At 31.7% G+C, this 17,600-nt stretch overlaps 1 protein-coding gene across 1 annotated transcript in view; it reads right to left on the minus strand.

The window, feature by feature from the left end:
- LOC127863474 (cell adhesion molecule-related/down-regulated by oncogenes-like) overlaps positions 1-17,245 on the minus strand; it is a 116,996-nt gene extending 99,751 nt beyond the window's left edge. The window contains exon 1 of the mRNA XM_052403021.1: positions 17,024-17,245. The gene's annotated coding sequence lies outside the window, so the exon portion shown is untranslated. The remainder of the gene's footprint in view (positions 1-17,023) is intronic.
- Between the last annotated feature and the right edge of the window lie 355 nt (positions 17,246-17,600).

Genomic DNA, 17,600 nt, shown 5'->3' on the forward strand with positions numbered 1-17,600 from the left:
TGATTATAAATCATATCATTCTCCTCAGATTTCAATCGCAACTATAAATCTACAACACAAATTTCTGTTAATTTTTATCATCCAATGCGAAATTATAGATTCACCGACAACAACAAGAATTAATTGAACTGAAAGGCTACTAACATACCAAATTTCAGTGCAGCATAACATAATAACTCTTCATACATAGTAAAATAATTCAGCAATTTGTCATCAATTAGGCTTCATAACAATATCGACAATAAATTAAATAACAGACATATCATATTCAACCACTCTAGTCATAATTAGCGTTTATTATTTCTCTCCACCAGTCTAACAGCCAATGTCAGAAAAGTGTGGATAACAATTTTATTTGCCTGACAGTAAAAATAACTGGCAGTAAAGTTAATGATTGTATTAAGTCTGGTAAAGGGCAGCATAAAACGAGAAATATCTTGAGTTTAATGGCCACAAAAGTCAAGATTTAATAAATCCTTACTACTATTAAAATCAATCCTCAGCCAGAATAGCTGTTAAATGATGGGCAAAACTGAAACCAAATAGGTGCGATTCAGAACTGTTAATGTCAGACATAATGTGTTTATCTTCACTTTAACCACTATAAAAGAGACAGATCTGTTTGCATTAAAATGAGCAACTCTCTGCAATCATGCTCAATGCTAATTGGTTAAGACCTGTTGGTTGTTTTTGTTTAACCAATAGTTTATGTAGGTGAGTGGACTTTTGAATGCACAGATCTGATGCATGGCAAAAACTCTACATTATTTAATATAAATTAACATGTGTTTTTATCTTTATTGAAAATTATATGAACTAGCAATTTGAAACTTGTATTTGAAACTTTATTAAGGGATATATTAAAGGCATAATTGAGTAACAGAATTTCTAACAGTTCACTCATATAAAGGGTTCAATCCTGTCAAAAACCTGCTTAGTATGTCAATCAAGCAAGCGTCCCTGTGTTGTTGATTCTCCTACTAAGTCGGACACTATAACTTCAACAAACAGCATTCTAATAATACCGGAGAAACTGTCTTATTTATAGCAATATAATTTAGCATATCATACTGGTTCAAGTAAAGTAATTGAGTTGTCTCTTAAGGAGAACCATGCTACAATTGCATGTGCATTAAGTATGCTACCAGATCAGACTGTGCACTCTGCAAGGGCAAATGAGGGACAACAGTTTCCCCTTTGATTAACTTTGTTCAACTCCGACACGAGTATATACTGTCTCCCGAAACAGCAATTATAGTAATATTTTTCAAGACTATAATTAGCCTTAATAAAAAGATACTTATTTTATTAAATGACATTCATGCTTTTTGGTCACTATTCCCAATTGTTTTATCTTTTTAAAAAATTCATTATAACATTTTAACTCAACCTTAAAAAATTAAGTGCAAGATGAAAAACTTTGACGAACAAACACCAAGACATAAACCAAGACATTTTTGCAGTAATTGCACATTATGTACAAAAAACACTACAAGATATTAATGTCATCAGGTATTACATATAACATATCAGCAAAGGCAATGGCATTTATGGCCGTGTTAAGACGCAATATGTCATTTTTAACGTCAAGACCGCTTTATTTGCCCATCCATCAACATCACAGATATCTGAAACAACAGCAGACACAATGGCCCAAACATTATCAAACATCTCATTAAAATGTGTTTAGATCTTTAAGTTTCAGAACATGTATGTATTATTGACAATCTATCTGGAAGTATGTCACTCACAGTAACTGCCATCTTTTGTTTTTTCCTTACTTCTATTCAGTAAAAAAAGTCAGAAAATAATCCAGAAAACAATTGAAATATTTTTAAAATTATAACCTTCATGAATGACAAACCTACATTAACCAACTTTTTCTGATTGTATGAATTGACAAATGATGTACCAGTTAAAGCAGAGGTTTGGAAGAAATACTCAGCCACTTAATAAGCAGATGTTTGGGAGAGATACTCAGCCACTTTATAAGTAGAGGTTTGGAAGAGATACTCAGCCACTTTATAAGCAGAGGTTTTGAAGAGTTTAACTCAGTTTCTTTATAAGCAGAGGTTTGGAAGAGATACTCAGCCACTTTATAAGTAGAGGTTTGGAAGAGATACTCAAGTCACTTTATAAGCAGAGGTTTGGAAGAGATACTCAGCCACTTTATAAGCAGAGGTTTGGAAGAGAAACTCAGCCACTTTATAAGCAGAGGTTTGGAAGAGATACTCAGTCACTTTATAAGCAGAGGTTTGGAAGAGATACTCAGTCACTTTATAAGCAGAGGTTTGGAAGAGATACTCAGTCACTTTATAAGCAGAGGTTTGGAAGAGATACTCAGTCACTTTATAAGCAGAGGTTTGGAAGAGATACTCAGCCACTTTATAAGCAGATGTTTGGAAGAAATACTCAGCCACTTTATAAGCAGAGGTTTGGAAGAGATACTCAGTCACTTTATAAGCAGAGGTTTGGAAGAGATACTCAGCCACTTTATAAGCAGAGATTTGGAAGAGATACTCAGCCACTTTATAAGCAGAGGTTTGGGAGAGATACTCAGCCACTGTATTAAAGTTTTAAAAATACATGCTCTCTCATTATTGCAAAAACTTTCTGTGCTGTATAAATGTTATTTTACACCACTTTAAAAACTGAATATTATTCTATTTTTACTGAATGTTCTAACATATTTAAACAGCAGGGCGCTATCAAATCCTTAAAGGTATTTTATGCTACTAAAGCCGATCACGTTTCATCTATAATTTGGACCTTCCACTAGATTACCTCTCAATTAAAATGTGAGACTAAAACAGAATTGCCTGGACCTGAAGAATGATTTACAATCTGCATCTGGTCACCCAATCTAATTAGATTAACATGAAAATCACCAAAACCCTTAGAGGGCAGCTATTTCTACCACAAAACAACAATCATTGGATGATTTTTTTTCTTTTAAAGAAAAGCTGAAAGTGAACTTGAGGTGACTAAATGTCTTTTAAACATTAATTGCAGGAAAAAAATCTCCGTAAATTATTCTCACAGGTGAAAATGACCCTTTTTGAAGTTAATGACCTTAAAAACTCTCATTTGTTTTTTTGATCATTAAGCTTTCAAAGGCAGTAAAGCCATACAGGTGCTGAAAAGGATCTAACCTGTGGCTGTCCCCTTTTTACTCAATGGGTATAACTTATGCTTCATTAAACTTGGTTTTATATATCACCTCTTAATTTCATGGCCCGGCCATTAATTTGCCATTGCTTTTAGGCGATGATCCATAGAGCCGAGCTTAAGCAGAAAATAATTGATTAAATGCAATTCAAATAAAAAAACATCAGTGTTGTCAGACAACAAATCCCTATTTCACGAACAAAAAGCACTTTTTGATTGAATACTAACCGGCCCATTTGTCAAAAACTGAATTTAATTTCGTTGTCATGTCAAGTACCAAATCAGACTCTGTCAACAAACCACTCATTGACAGCCCATAGCTAGAAAGATCCAATGATCAAAGTACTCCCATCATGTTAAACAAAGAAGGTTTTAAAGCAACAAAACAACATCGACCACCTCTAATCCTTCAAACTGTTTCAGACACATGCATTCCTGTGCCCTTGTTTGGAGGCAGAACACTCAAAACTTTCCCAATTAAAAGCTACTTTTCCACATCGTTTTACAATGCAGAAGAGAGATCAGATTGTATCTATTGTCACGTGTAACACTTCTCTTTCCTAGCTTTGACAAAAAACATTGTAGGGTGATTGTCACAGAAGTGAAAGGTAATTGAAAACTGGCTACATACTTTAGTGATGGCATGCTGAAACCTTCAGCCCAGATGCTGTTGATTGAAATTCTGATTTCCAGTGAAGCCAATGGTATTTTGTTCTACAGGAGATGACCGCAATTGACAACTGACATCTTTTCCATTATTCAGTCACTTCAAGTGTTCATGACTTTAAAAAGGGACCAAGAGCCTTTCGGCCTAAGTATTAGCTAATGTTCAATTAACCCTCCCCCTGTCAATAAGAGACCATTTTTGCTCACAATGAGTAATAATTAAAGATGGAACACCACACAAAGGTCTCTTGTAAAATCTAAGCTCCCATCAATACTAGTCTAGATTGTTCCAGTTTAAAAGCAATCATTAAGCTTGCTGCCACCACCTAAAGGAACTAACAATTCATTAAGGATACCCAGGTGAGAACTCAAATTGAAGTCCTCCTGTAGAGGTTGACATGTCACAGGCTTCATGATGATCATGATGGCTGAAATGTTTGACTTGACACCATTTCACTGCATGACAGAGATGAAATACATGCCCTTTGAAACCTCAACATGAACTTTAAATAGCCCCATCATGAATGAAACCTGAGGCCCACTCCATATCTTGGTTTCATATCACATCAATAAGGACTTGTTCACAGACAAACACTTCCCACTAAAATGACAGACACAATTAATTTCCAAACACCATGGTATAAGTTGAGGCTTTTAAACCAAGTTGTCCCATGTGTGATTCCAGATCAATTTGTTCCAAAAATAACAACAATTTGTGTGGAGATAAAATAAAAATTAAGTCCTTATTCATAATCCAATGAATAGGCCAGGTCCAAAAATGTAATATATTATATATATTTACATAATAATTCCATTTGATATCCTTACATGCTTTTTAGTAAAAATTTTAATAAATAAAAGGAAAAACAAACAAAAACGATAAACAAACCATTGGGGGAAGTTCCACCAAACCACGGGCTAGTTATTTAATTCCCTGAAAATCATCCACTGAAACCATATTGGAAATATAAAAGAAGACAAATCCTGTTCCCTTTACCTTAAGTCACAAATCCTTCAGGATGGCAAGACTGTATACAGGGAACAATGTAGGAGAAAAGTAGCGAATAGTAAAATAATTTTATTAAAATTTTTTATGACAGAAACGACATCATCAGCCTTCTTATTTCCATGAGTTCCATCTTCCATGTGTGTGAATGCGGATATAAATTAACACATTATTACCACAGCAATAAAAGAAATAAGTTTAGCTTTTCCCTACTCAGCAGCACTTCAGCAGTAACATTTTCAAATCCCAATTTGTCCCTAGAATAGAGAATCAAACAGGTGTTTGAACCTCTATATTCCTTCAAGGAAACGACTTAAGACCAAAAACTGATCAACAGGAAGTGCACCCTTATCTTAACAATAGACAAGAAAACGCATTGGCACACTTAACACTTGAAAAATATAAATGGCTCTTCAAATGGCAGCCATCAACATTTAAAAGGACAATCAATAAGGAATGAAATGGGAAAGAATAACAGATGCTGAATGAGGGAGTGAGATGTCCGAGATTACAGAAGGAGACTTTGTTATGACCCCAGCGAAATGTTGTTCATGATTTCATGAACACTTCAAGCCAATCAAGAACTGTTCATGAATGGTTCTGAAAAAGTTCCTGAGCTTGGTTCATGAACTTTTGGACATGAACTGTTCTTAAGACATGTTCATGAACTGTTTATGAATTATTGTTGAACATTTCAAAGTTCATGAACAGTTCTTCATCTAACCATTAATACTTAGTGATGAACATTTCATGCACAAGTATTTCTAATGACTTTTCTGAGACAGACTTTAAGGATCCATCATGAATAATTCATGAATTCCTTTGTGCTAGATGTTTCATACATATTTTTGAAAGTAATATTGAAATGTCTAGCATACAAATCTTGTAGATTTGTGAAACCTGTGAAGTTAGTATGAATATGCATAGTACTTTCACCACTGTAAATTAGAGTTCTTGACCTGTTCTAGAGAATTTTAAGAACATTTGTACAAGAACTGTTCAAGAACTGCCTTCAGGAACACTTCAAAAACTTTTTAAGGACCTTTCCTGTTCTTGAATTATTCTTAAACTATTCTTGAACACTTTAAGAACTTTTTTGAACAACATGTTTCCTTCTGATGTTCTTAAACAGGTCTACACAATGTTTTTGAAAGTATGATGGACTTTTTAAGAATCCAATATGTTCTTAAAAGGATCTGTCATTGTTCTTGGAAGACTTAAAAGACAAGTTTAAGAACGTTTTAAGGACATCTTATTTCAAGAACAGTTTAAGATGATATCAAGAACTCAATGTACATTGCATTGCTGTTTTTACAAAGAAAGAATATTGTGTGCACAGGAAGTTGAAACGGAAGGCACATGGTTTATGTTATATTTGAAAATGTAAGTCTTTAATAAATTACCGGCTGAACTGATCAGCCATTGGTTCCACTTCAAGTTCTTTGGCACTGTAAGTGTAACCATTTCAGGGAAACCATTGATTAGTAAATGATTCTTGAACTGAAAATGAGACTATTCATAATCTTTTCAATACATGAATTATTCATGAACATATAGTGCAAAGTTGTATTATGAAATTTAAAGAGTATTATCAAACCACTTGTATCTCAGTTATTAGTGTTATATTTAAATTATTGTTATATGTTGCTTTCAATATGTTAAGTGCTAATACAAGACTTGTTTCTTCTTACCCTGACCTGTTTGTTGAGCTTTAGTAACACTTATGATAACCTTTGCATAAATTGACAAATTCTTGTTCATGAATAGTTCATGAACACTTCATGCCACCTCAGTTCATGAACTCTTGAAGAACTATGGTTCATGAACTATTCACTTACAGTTCGTGAACAGAAAATGAGCCATTGAAAAATAGAAGGAAAATGTTCATGAACTGTTCGTGAACAGCAACACCCTGAAGAATTTTTCAAGAAAGCTGTTGTTCATGAACTGTTCAAGAACACTTCATGCCATTGATGTTCATGAATAGTTCATGAACATTTAATGCCATAATGGTTCAAGAATAGTTCATGAACACTTCATGCCACACGGGTTCAAGAATAGTTCATGAACACTTCATGCCATAAGGGTTCAAGAATAGTTCATGAACACTTCATGCCATTAGGTTTCAAGAATATTTCATGAACACTTCATGCCATTAGTGTTCATGAACAGTTCATGAACTTAAATTTCAAGAACTTTTCACAGACGTGGCTCATTTTCTGTTCACGAACTATTCGTGAACAGTTCATGAACTCAGTTCACGAACAGTTCATGAACAGTTCATGAATTATTCATGAACTGCAGAACAACATTTCGCAGGGGGAATAAAAATAGGGCATCTCTTTCAAACAATGTTTCAAGTACACATCTGTGGCTATTTTTTCACACTCATCTGAAAGCTGGGTTTGTATACATTTTTAAAATAACATTTGATTGTATTTTAATTCACTGTTATTTGTATAGATTACTACACTTAAACATAGGCTCAATTCCAATGTAAATGCACAGTTATTTCAAGTTCATACATTTCCAAAATTTCAACTTTTAATTTTTCAAATTCTAAGCATCAGCAGCTTTAAATATAATGTGAACAATTTTTCAGTTAAAAGTTGGTGTTTTTACTAGAAAGGTGTCCATTCGTAAAAGATTGTGCAAGGTCTTTATGCAATGTTTACTTCTATCAGTAGCACTCTCATCTGGGATATTCACTATGTATAAAGATGGTCTTAAATGCAGGTTAATACAGAGGACAATATGAAAACATGTACATTTATTGAAAATATCAAACCAATGAAAACATTCTAAGAATTGGTCCCTACATGTCTTGGTCATATATTGACAGATGCTTCTATGGCATATATGTGTTACATTAAAGGCTCTATAAAGGTGACAAATCCAATTATTATGCATATCAACTGGTCTGATTTTTACCGGATTTCAGTTACTCTTGCATAAAAACTGCTTATAAAACAGCTTAGGTACAACGTTGACAAGAATAATGGAAGATAAACCTGTTTCATAATTGGACGAAATGTTTACATTTTTGCAACTAACGTGATGTGTAGCCTCAGAGCGGTCGAAAGAAAATTCAATTTTAATTCTATTTTAAACATTTTTTAACCAGCAGAAAGTAACTTATTAGATCACTACAAATGTTTTAACCATTTAGAAGAGACCTACTTTGTGGGTGATACCGGAAAATGTTAAAAATCATCGTTATATTTTTGGTGACCTGAGTCACTCTCACTTTCTCTTTTCCGAGTAAACAGCGATGTAAATAAACTGATTGTTAGTAAACACAATTGACTTGGAGGACACTTTATTTTGAGCTCAAAACAAGTTGTATTGCTTATTTTTTATTGTAATGTCCAATAGCATATATATATTGTTCTTTGATAACCTTTATAAATCAAATATGAAAAAAATATTTAAAAATCGGTAAATAATTATTGATCTTCACCTTTATAGAGCCTTTAAGCAAGCCATGATGAGCCAGCATAGCTCCAGAACAACCTGTGCAGTCACACAATCTGGTCAGGTGCTTCCCTGTCTGCTAATGAGACTACAAAAACCTTGGGTGACCTTATGGAAAACAGTGTAGCTCCTCACCAGACTGTTTGTAAGAGCTACACATTATGGCATAATACCCTTTTTCGCATAATGTGGATTATATGCAACTGTAGTGGCCATCTTGCAAAAACTAAATACCTTTGATGACTGACATATTTTCAAATGTTAGTCAATTCTTACACTTCAGACACAAGATGCAGATACAATTACAATATTTTAGAAAGTTTTTTTCCTGTGATATATTATTGGTTACAATAAATAAAACAATTTAAATAATACATTTACTGGTATTGTACATGCATGAACCATGATGTAATTCATCATGATGAAAGCATGTAATCTAAACTAATGTATCAACAAATCCAATAATTCTCAAATTCCATAAAGTGCAAAACATGCTCAATAATTGCAATAAATAAAACAGTTTCAAAAATGCTACGAAATTTCTCATGATACACATGAAAACCACCATAACCTGCAGGGTGTATGAAATAAAACTTTGCAATTGAACTCCTTAGAGTTCTTAAGGGAATAAAACCAGTACGAAAATGAGAATTCCATCTAGATCCCGTAGCTTGAATCAGAGGGATTCTGGGATACCCATTCGAAGAAAACCCGTCTACAAAATGATTCAGCCAGACTCCAGCATATAAAAGAAAAACAGATAAAGTTTCAATGTGGAAAGCTGAGAAATCATTCTCTCTTAATTTGTACCATGTGTTTTGATTTCTGAGGGAGCATTTTCCAAACAACAGGAGATACTATGCTTATACCAAGGCTATTACCATTAGAAGAGGAAAAATGAGCAACCTCAAAGAAAACCAAGGAGAGAAAAATGGTTAATAATTGTATAACAGCTACAACATGATAAGAGTTAACAAAATTATGTTCCATGTTTAATTTTCTAACCTTATATGTATGTTATTACTTATTTAGCTCATACAGTGTCTAAAACATATGTTTATTTCCAACACCATGCTTTCAAATTCACATACAAATTAACAAATAATATAATATTATATTTAGATCTATATATAAAAACTTGTTAAATACATCTGTCAATACAAATGGAAAATATGCAGGTGTAAAAACTTTTTTATGCTTATTTAATGAAACACCACCATAATATGTGCCACATTCAGTCACAAGTTAACGACTTCATTCAGGTGCTAAACCATGGGCCCTGCTATATGCTCTAATTATGTTAACACAACTGTCACTTCAGAGTGTATTGTATATGCATTTTTATAATCAAGGTAAAGATCAGACAAAATACGAAGAATAGAGACCATTAAAACAGCCTGCAAGAACACAGTAGCATGTCCAATAATTAAACAACCAGTATATCATTAAATTTTAATAATTGCTTTAGGGTAACATCCTAGCATATCCCTATTTTGTAAGACACTTCCCCACTTAAACTGAAAGGTTTCCAGCCAAACCCACAAAAGGTAAAAAACCAACAGCCGAGTCATTCTTTGTTGACATGCAAAATTTCATTTCATTTCTCTGTAAGATGCATTTCATTTGTGAACAACTAAGACCACCGAATTCTTCTCCAGAAAAACATCATTTCATAGTGTAAGAAACCATAGCTACAAAGAACCCCAAGTCTAATTTGACCAATTAACATAGTTGAGGGGAGTCATGTGAAAATGGCTCTAATGTAATATGGGAACAATATAGCTCCAGACCAGCCTGTGCACTAGCACAATCTGCTCAGGAGCTTATGATATAAACCTGTTAGCTAATGACATTGAGAAATTTTGCTGGATTTTATATACCAGAGAGAGTGGCTCCTGATCCAACTGCCAGAATGGGAAGGCTAGTCAGAAGCTACGCTCGTGCAGCATATGGTATTAGACCCATTTTCACATGATGTAGAGATATCACAAGCATTTTAATTGGTCAATATCACCAGCAGACAAAGTATGAACCTACAAATAAGAATATTCTTCCGTTTATCAATGGTGTCTCTTAGAAAGACATAATAAGTTGATCTGTAAATTCATCATTTTTAGGGGTCAACATAGAAAACTGTTCCAACATAACTTCAAAACATTTTTTAACAAACAAGGAAACGTGAGGAGTGCTTTGCTGCTCACATAACTTCATTTTTCTTTAGAATAGTTAACAACAACATGATGGAATACCTAACTTAAAATGTATGTAAAGACCATTTCCCCAGTTACTGAGGCAAGCAGAGTCTACAAGCAGATATCATTACATAGGCTTGATGAATGGAAGAAAAGCTGCAATAAATTTCACATAAACGTCATTATCAACCACTTTCCAAGTCATAAAATCACTTACTCTATAGTTAAAGGACAAATTTGTTTACTATCATCACATTTAGCCTTACTACAATCAAGTGCATTATATTGTAAAAAGGATTTGATTTGCTAATCCATTATTGACACACAATATTCCTTTTTTTTCAAGGAGATTTTGCATTTAATTATATTTGACAATTTTTGTGTTTGTTGGTTTATTTAAAATTTGGCCTAAGATAAATGTGTGCCTTATGTTGTAAAGATTTAAGTCTGTAGTTAATGTGTTTATAGTAATTTTTATTATAATCAATTAAACGTCACAAAAATAAAAACGCCTGGTTTATTATTTTGTCTGAATTTTTCCAAGGTCTTTATTTTTATGGCTGTATATGTAATTATTTCACAGTGTATAAATGACACTTAGTTTCAATTCAGTACACATTTTTGTCAGAATATCTGATGACACAATTGCTTACAATATAGCCCTTATAGTTACAAATGAATGAATACATTCCATTATATTATATTAAACATGCTTTATTGACGGCTATAAAATTGTTGTTAAAAATGTCTAAACCTTTATCAGAATTTAATTTCTTGTGTATGGAAAAAAATGTTATGTCCAGATCATCACAGTATAATGCCTCTTTTTCATATTATTAAAAACAATTGTGTTCCCACCCTTCATCATGAACAATTTAAAGCCAAGCATTGCCAGTTGTGCAGAAGAATTTCTTGTTTATTTTAAAATATACAATCTGCAAGCCTGATGTTTTCAACCACTTTTATCAGGTTTAACCAACAGAATTAAAACAAGGCCAGCATGTTTCTATCAAGTTGCAAAAAAAACACAAAGATAGTCTAACAAGCTGATTTTAAAACTGATTTAAATGCTGGTAACATAACACTCCCTATTTCAAGACGAATCTTCAACCCTTATACAAGAAGGCATTTGTGCTCACGAAATTAGCACATTTTACCCATTAGGATGGAAAAAGCGGAATTCATAATGGCAATAGACAACTGAGAGTTGGCCCATTAGGGCTGACTAAGGGTACCTAATGTTTTCCTATCATATTTAATGGCTTATTTCATTGACGAACACTCACTCGCAAAATCGAAGCAAAAAGGATTTATTTGTGAATGGAATATAGCATTTCATAGTTTCTTCTTGCTACCACATTACTTTCAGTTGCCTATAGACTGAATTGCTGTACTTGTAAATGGCCATTATTTATCCTTAAAATATTATCACATTTTTTAAACTTAAATGTTGAGATTGAATGATTTTATATACTTTACTGAAATTTGGATGCAGAGGGTATACATGAAAATATATCTGAAATTAATACATATCTTTATATTTCTCTAAATTTAAGATTCATAACAATTTTTTTTAAATATTATACTGATGTTCCCTCATTATTTTATGCAAACATATTGCAGGAACATCCTTGTATGTTTTGCAAAATGCTCTTCAAACAGAAAATACTATATAAATAAAAACAAAATAAGTAGAAATGTACAATGTCAAGCACAGAGTCACTTTACCCCGGCGAAATGTTGTTCATGATTTCATGAACACTTCAAGCCAATCAAGAACTGTTCATGAATGGTTCTGAAAAAGTTCCTTAATAGCTTTTTTCATGAACTTTTGGACATGAACTGTTCTTAAGACATGTTCATGAACTGTTTATGAATTATTGTTGAACATTTCAAAGTTCATGAACAGTTCTTCATCTAACCATAAATACTTAGTGATGAACATTTCATGCACAAGTATTTCTAATGACTTTTCTGAGACAGACTTTAAGGATCCATCATGAATAATTCATGAATTCCTTTGTGCTAGATGTTTCATACATATTTTTGAAAGTAATATTGAAATGTCTAGCATACAAATCTTGTAGATTTGTGAAACCTGTGAAGTTAGTATGAATATGCATAGTACTTTCACCACTGTAAGTTAGTGTTCTTGACCTGTTCTAGAGAATTTTAAGAACATTTGTAAAAGAACTGTTCAAGAACTGCCTTCAGGAACACTTCAATAACTTTTTAAGGACCTTTCCTGTTCTTGAATTATTCTTAAACTATTCTTGAACACTTTAAGAACTTTTTTGAACAACATGTTTCCTTCTGATGTTCTTAAACAGGTCTACACAATGTTTTTGAACGTATGATGGACTTTTTAAGAATCCAATATGTTCTTAAAAGGATCTGTCATTGTTCTTGGAAGACTTAAAAGACAAGTTTAAGAACGTTTTAAGGACATCTTATTTCAAGAACAGTTTAAGATGATATCAAGAACTCAATGTACATTGCATTGCTGTTTTTACAAAGAAAGAATATTGTGTGCACAGGAAGTTGAAACGGAAGGCACATGGTTTATGTTATATTTGAAAATGTAAGTCTTTAATAAATTACCGGCTGAACTGATCAGCCATTGGTTCCATTTCAAGTTCTTTGGCACTGTAAGTGTAACCATTACAGGGAAACCATTGATTAGTAAATGATTCTTGAACTGAAAATGAGACTATTCATAATCTTTTCAATACATGAATTATTCATGAACATATAGTGCAAAGTTGTCGTATGAAATTTAAAGACTATTATCAAACCACTTGTATCTCATTTATTAGTGTTATATTTAAATTATTGTTATATGTTGCTATCAATATGTTAAGTGCTAATACAAGACTTGTTTCTTCTTACCCTGACCTGTTTGTTGAGCTTTAGTAACACTTATGATAACCTTTGCATAAATTGACAAATTCTTGTTCATGAATAGTTCATAAACACTTCATGCCACCTCAGTTCATGAACTCTTGAAGAACTATGGTTCATGAACTATTCACTTACAGTTCGTGAACAGAAAATGAGCCATTGAAAAATTGAAGGAAAATGTTCATGAACAGTTCGTGAACAGCAAAACCCTGAAGAATTTTTCAAGAATTGTGTTGGTCATGATCTGTTCAAGAACACTTCATGCAATTGATGTTCATGAATAGTTCATGAACACTTCATGCCATAATGGTTCAAGAATAGTTCATGAACACTTCATGCCACACGGGTTCAAGAATAGTTCATGAACACTTCATGCCATTAGGTTTCAAGAATATTTCATGAACACTTCATGCCATTAGTGTTCATGAACAGTTCATGAACTAAAATTTCAAGAACTTTTCACAGACGTGGTTCTTTTTCTGTTCACGAACTATTCATGAACAATTCATGAACTCAGTTCATGAACAGTTCATGAACTATTCATGAATTATTCATGAACTGCAAAACAACATTTCGCAGGGGTATCTTTAAAACTGTTCACTTATACATTTTTTTTCAATATTTAATGTTAATTCTGAATATATCAGCTGTCTTAAATTGGGGAAAAATAGCCTTGTTTTGACTTAATTTCCAAAATTGGTGTTGTTGTTGTTTTGCCAACAAATACTTAAATATTTAAATTGTAAGTGTCTACAATATTGTATTATGTACATTTTATTTAAAAAAAAAAACACACTCCTAAAATTATGCCAGGCTTCTCAAACTTTTGTTATAGTCAAATAATGATTTAATAATATCATAATACAATCCTAAACCAATGAAAATGGAATCTATAGCCATATTATACAAAATTTCCCATCAACACCTTTCTACTTGTCTCATTCTAAAGATAAGTTCACAAATTTAAAGTTATTAGTGACATTTCTAAAGCATTGTTCGAGTTTATTGCAATTTAAGAATTTGCAATCTGACATGTTGAACTTTTTCTCATGTTACAATGATTGGAATACAAAATTGGCAAAGCCTTTGAAACGTATTGGTAGCAAAATTATTCATTAAACATTTTATGTCGAAAACAACATTTGCTCCATATTTATTGAAAAGTTGGGAGAAAAAATTATTTCAAAAGAAGACGAGCAATTTCTGCCTTAAAAGGGATATCCCGAGGAAAGATTTTAAATCTTTTCAAATTCATTTTGGTTTTCATTTTGTCAAGGGCTCGGATTAGGCAAGCCTCATTGAAGGCATGAATAAAATTATAAATCGTCAAACAAACTTCAACGCAAAATCTGCAATCCAATTTTCATACAGTTTTCATAGATGAAATGTTGCTTTCTTTCCTAACATAAAGCTGGACAAAATGGTGATTGACACATAAACTTGTCGGGTGAACGAGCATTTTTTACCTTTAAATTTTCTTTGCATGTGGAACGTGTTAAATAAATCCCATATGTGACCATCAAAATGGAACATTAACAAAATAATCAGAAGTTTCGCCAAAGTCTGGTAAATTAACAATAAGGATTCAGTCGTATGAAAAACCTTTAATTCTTTTGTGTTCCTATTTTAAGCTTCTAAAATATCATAGATATTGAAGGTTTTTGTTTTTCAATATTAAGAGTTTTTTAAATTTTATAAAAAAAAGTTGTACATTATAGACAATTGTGTTAAAAGCTGTGCAATTTTCATTGATAAACTTAAATGTGTTTAAATAATATTATAAAAACATCATCATGAACATTTGTATACCAATGAATATTTTAGAAATTAAATATTTCCTAATCAACCTGTGAAGTTTTTTACATAATGAAATTACCCATTTATTTTTTTACAATATAATTTTGTATTAGTCATAAATACAATATGTTTAAAGAATGGGATGGTTCATCTTCACAGTTATCTATGACTTGAGTGCTAATGTGTTTCATGTCTTAAAACACTTGTTTATTTGTTACAAGTTAAAAAAACAACAGTGTAATAAATTTAGATCTGAACATATATATTTAAAAACACTAGATATATAAATTCAAAAATACAATACATTTAATTAACTTTATGCCTTTAATTACTTGACATAAACCTAAGAAGACATATTAAGGCTGAAAAACAAAAAAAAGACGTTGTTAAGTGACATAAATAGCGTATAAATTTCACTTTTATTGCACATTACATTTGTTTATAAGCAGATGCTCTACTCACTTGTATCAAAACACATTCTATGAATGATAAATAAGCGACAATTATACACATTTTCTTATGAACAATTTGGATGGTTTTATTATAGTATGTGTGAACAAGGAGTTTAATAAGCGCCAAATATAACTAACAATTAGGCTGACAAATACTTTCAGAAATATTTTTATATTAAATTGGATTTTGAATATTGAATATTTAAGGATGAATTTTAAAGCAAAAAAAAAATCATCATAATATGCTTATAGTTATATAATAATAATAATAATAATAATAATAATAATAATAACTTATTATTTAATATTTGATAACACAATGATAAAAGGAAGTGTTATAAATATTTTATTTATATTTTAGCATGCACAATGATGTCATAACTGATGTTTAAAGTGCGGTACATTTAAGAAACAATGACTCTTCAATATGATAAATATTAAACCTTCAGTTTTACTTTAATTGTTTAATTGAAATCTGCTAATGACAGTGAAATGTTGGGTTTATCTCTTCCCCCTTATGTGACAACAATAATATTTATAGAAAATAATTGCAAGACTCTCCAAATGTACTACATGCATAATGATAAATCAATTATTTAAATAGACGTTTAAACTATGAGCATATTTTTAAACTTTTAGGCAAACTGTTATATGAAAATTAAATGATTTGACATTACATGTCCGATTGTTTCATAAGTTGAACACATACAATAATAATCATAATTCTTATTGTATCATGGATCATTATTAAAATAAAATAATAATAATTATTATTCTTTGTTGTTTACAAAATGCAATGAAAACGTTTTAATCTCAGCCTTTTCAATGCACTGAAAATTAAATTTATAATAAATGTACTATTATTTGCCTTAAACATTATTAAGGGATTTTAAATATCAGATCATCAGATGACAAGGAAAGATTTTTATGTATGAATTCATAACTAATTCCATTTATCTTATCCAACACTTATTAAAACGTATGAACTCATAACTTAAATATTCCATTTATCTTATCCAAAACTTATTAAAATTATTTAACAAAATAATAATATAAATAATATGCACACAACAATTTCAACTTGGTTTATAGGTGTTTGTTCACTACAGAAACTCAATCTTAGTTAGTTGATATTATTTCATTAAATGTTTAAAGTGTAGATTAATAAAGGCTGGACATGGGGATATTTAAAGCACAAATAAAACACTAAATAAGCAACAGATAGCACCTGAATTTAGCAATATTTTGATAACTTAAAATTGTGTACTTGCTATGTAAATTGTTTTAAAATACAGTAAATAAAAAATCACACCCACAATAAAATAAACATCAATGACTGTGATATAACAAATAAACTTTTCACATACCTGAACCTAGGAATAAAAAACAATTAAATCCACACAAAAGTGTTCATAAAAAATCCAAATGTCCCCAAACGAAGCACAGAAATATTAAATTCTTCTAACAAAAGTCTGTTATGTCATAAACCAAATTACGTATAGTAAAAGTAACATAAATTCAACAGACGGCCATAAACAATATGAAGCAGCTCTGCATCTATCGAACAGTTACAAGATCTCTTACTCCCAACACTTAACAACCTGCCTTCAGAGTAAAACAGGCGGAGCTTAGCCGTAATGTGATGGAGCGATTCACTTGGAAGGGAGGCATGCTTACATCCAGGCTTCAGCTGCGACCATTCTTGTAGCTCACTAACCAAATATGAAATAAGACAAAAATAAGAAAGTCTGACTGTTTTCCCAAGCAGAATCTTAAAACTTTCTGATAATGTAAATTTTAACCAGAAGTATTTAAGTTAACTTGATGTATAAAGTATAACATCAACATCAGTATACCAAGTGGCTGTGTACTTCATGCAAGAATAGATGATTTAATGACACTCCAACCTACCTTTGTGGGAAATGAGCCTTACCCCTGCCAAAA

This window comes from Dreissena polymorpha, unplaced genomic scaffold (assembly GCF_020536995.1).
Source record: "Dreissena polymorpha isolate Duluth1 unplaced genomic scaffold, UMN_Dpol_1.0 chrUn009, whole genome shotgun sequence".
NCBI lineage: Eukaryota > Metazoa > Mollusca > Bivalvia > Myida > Dreissenidae > Dreissena > Dreissena polymorpha.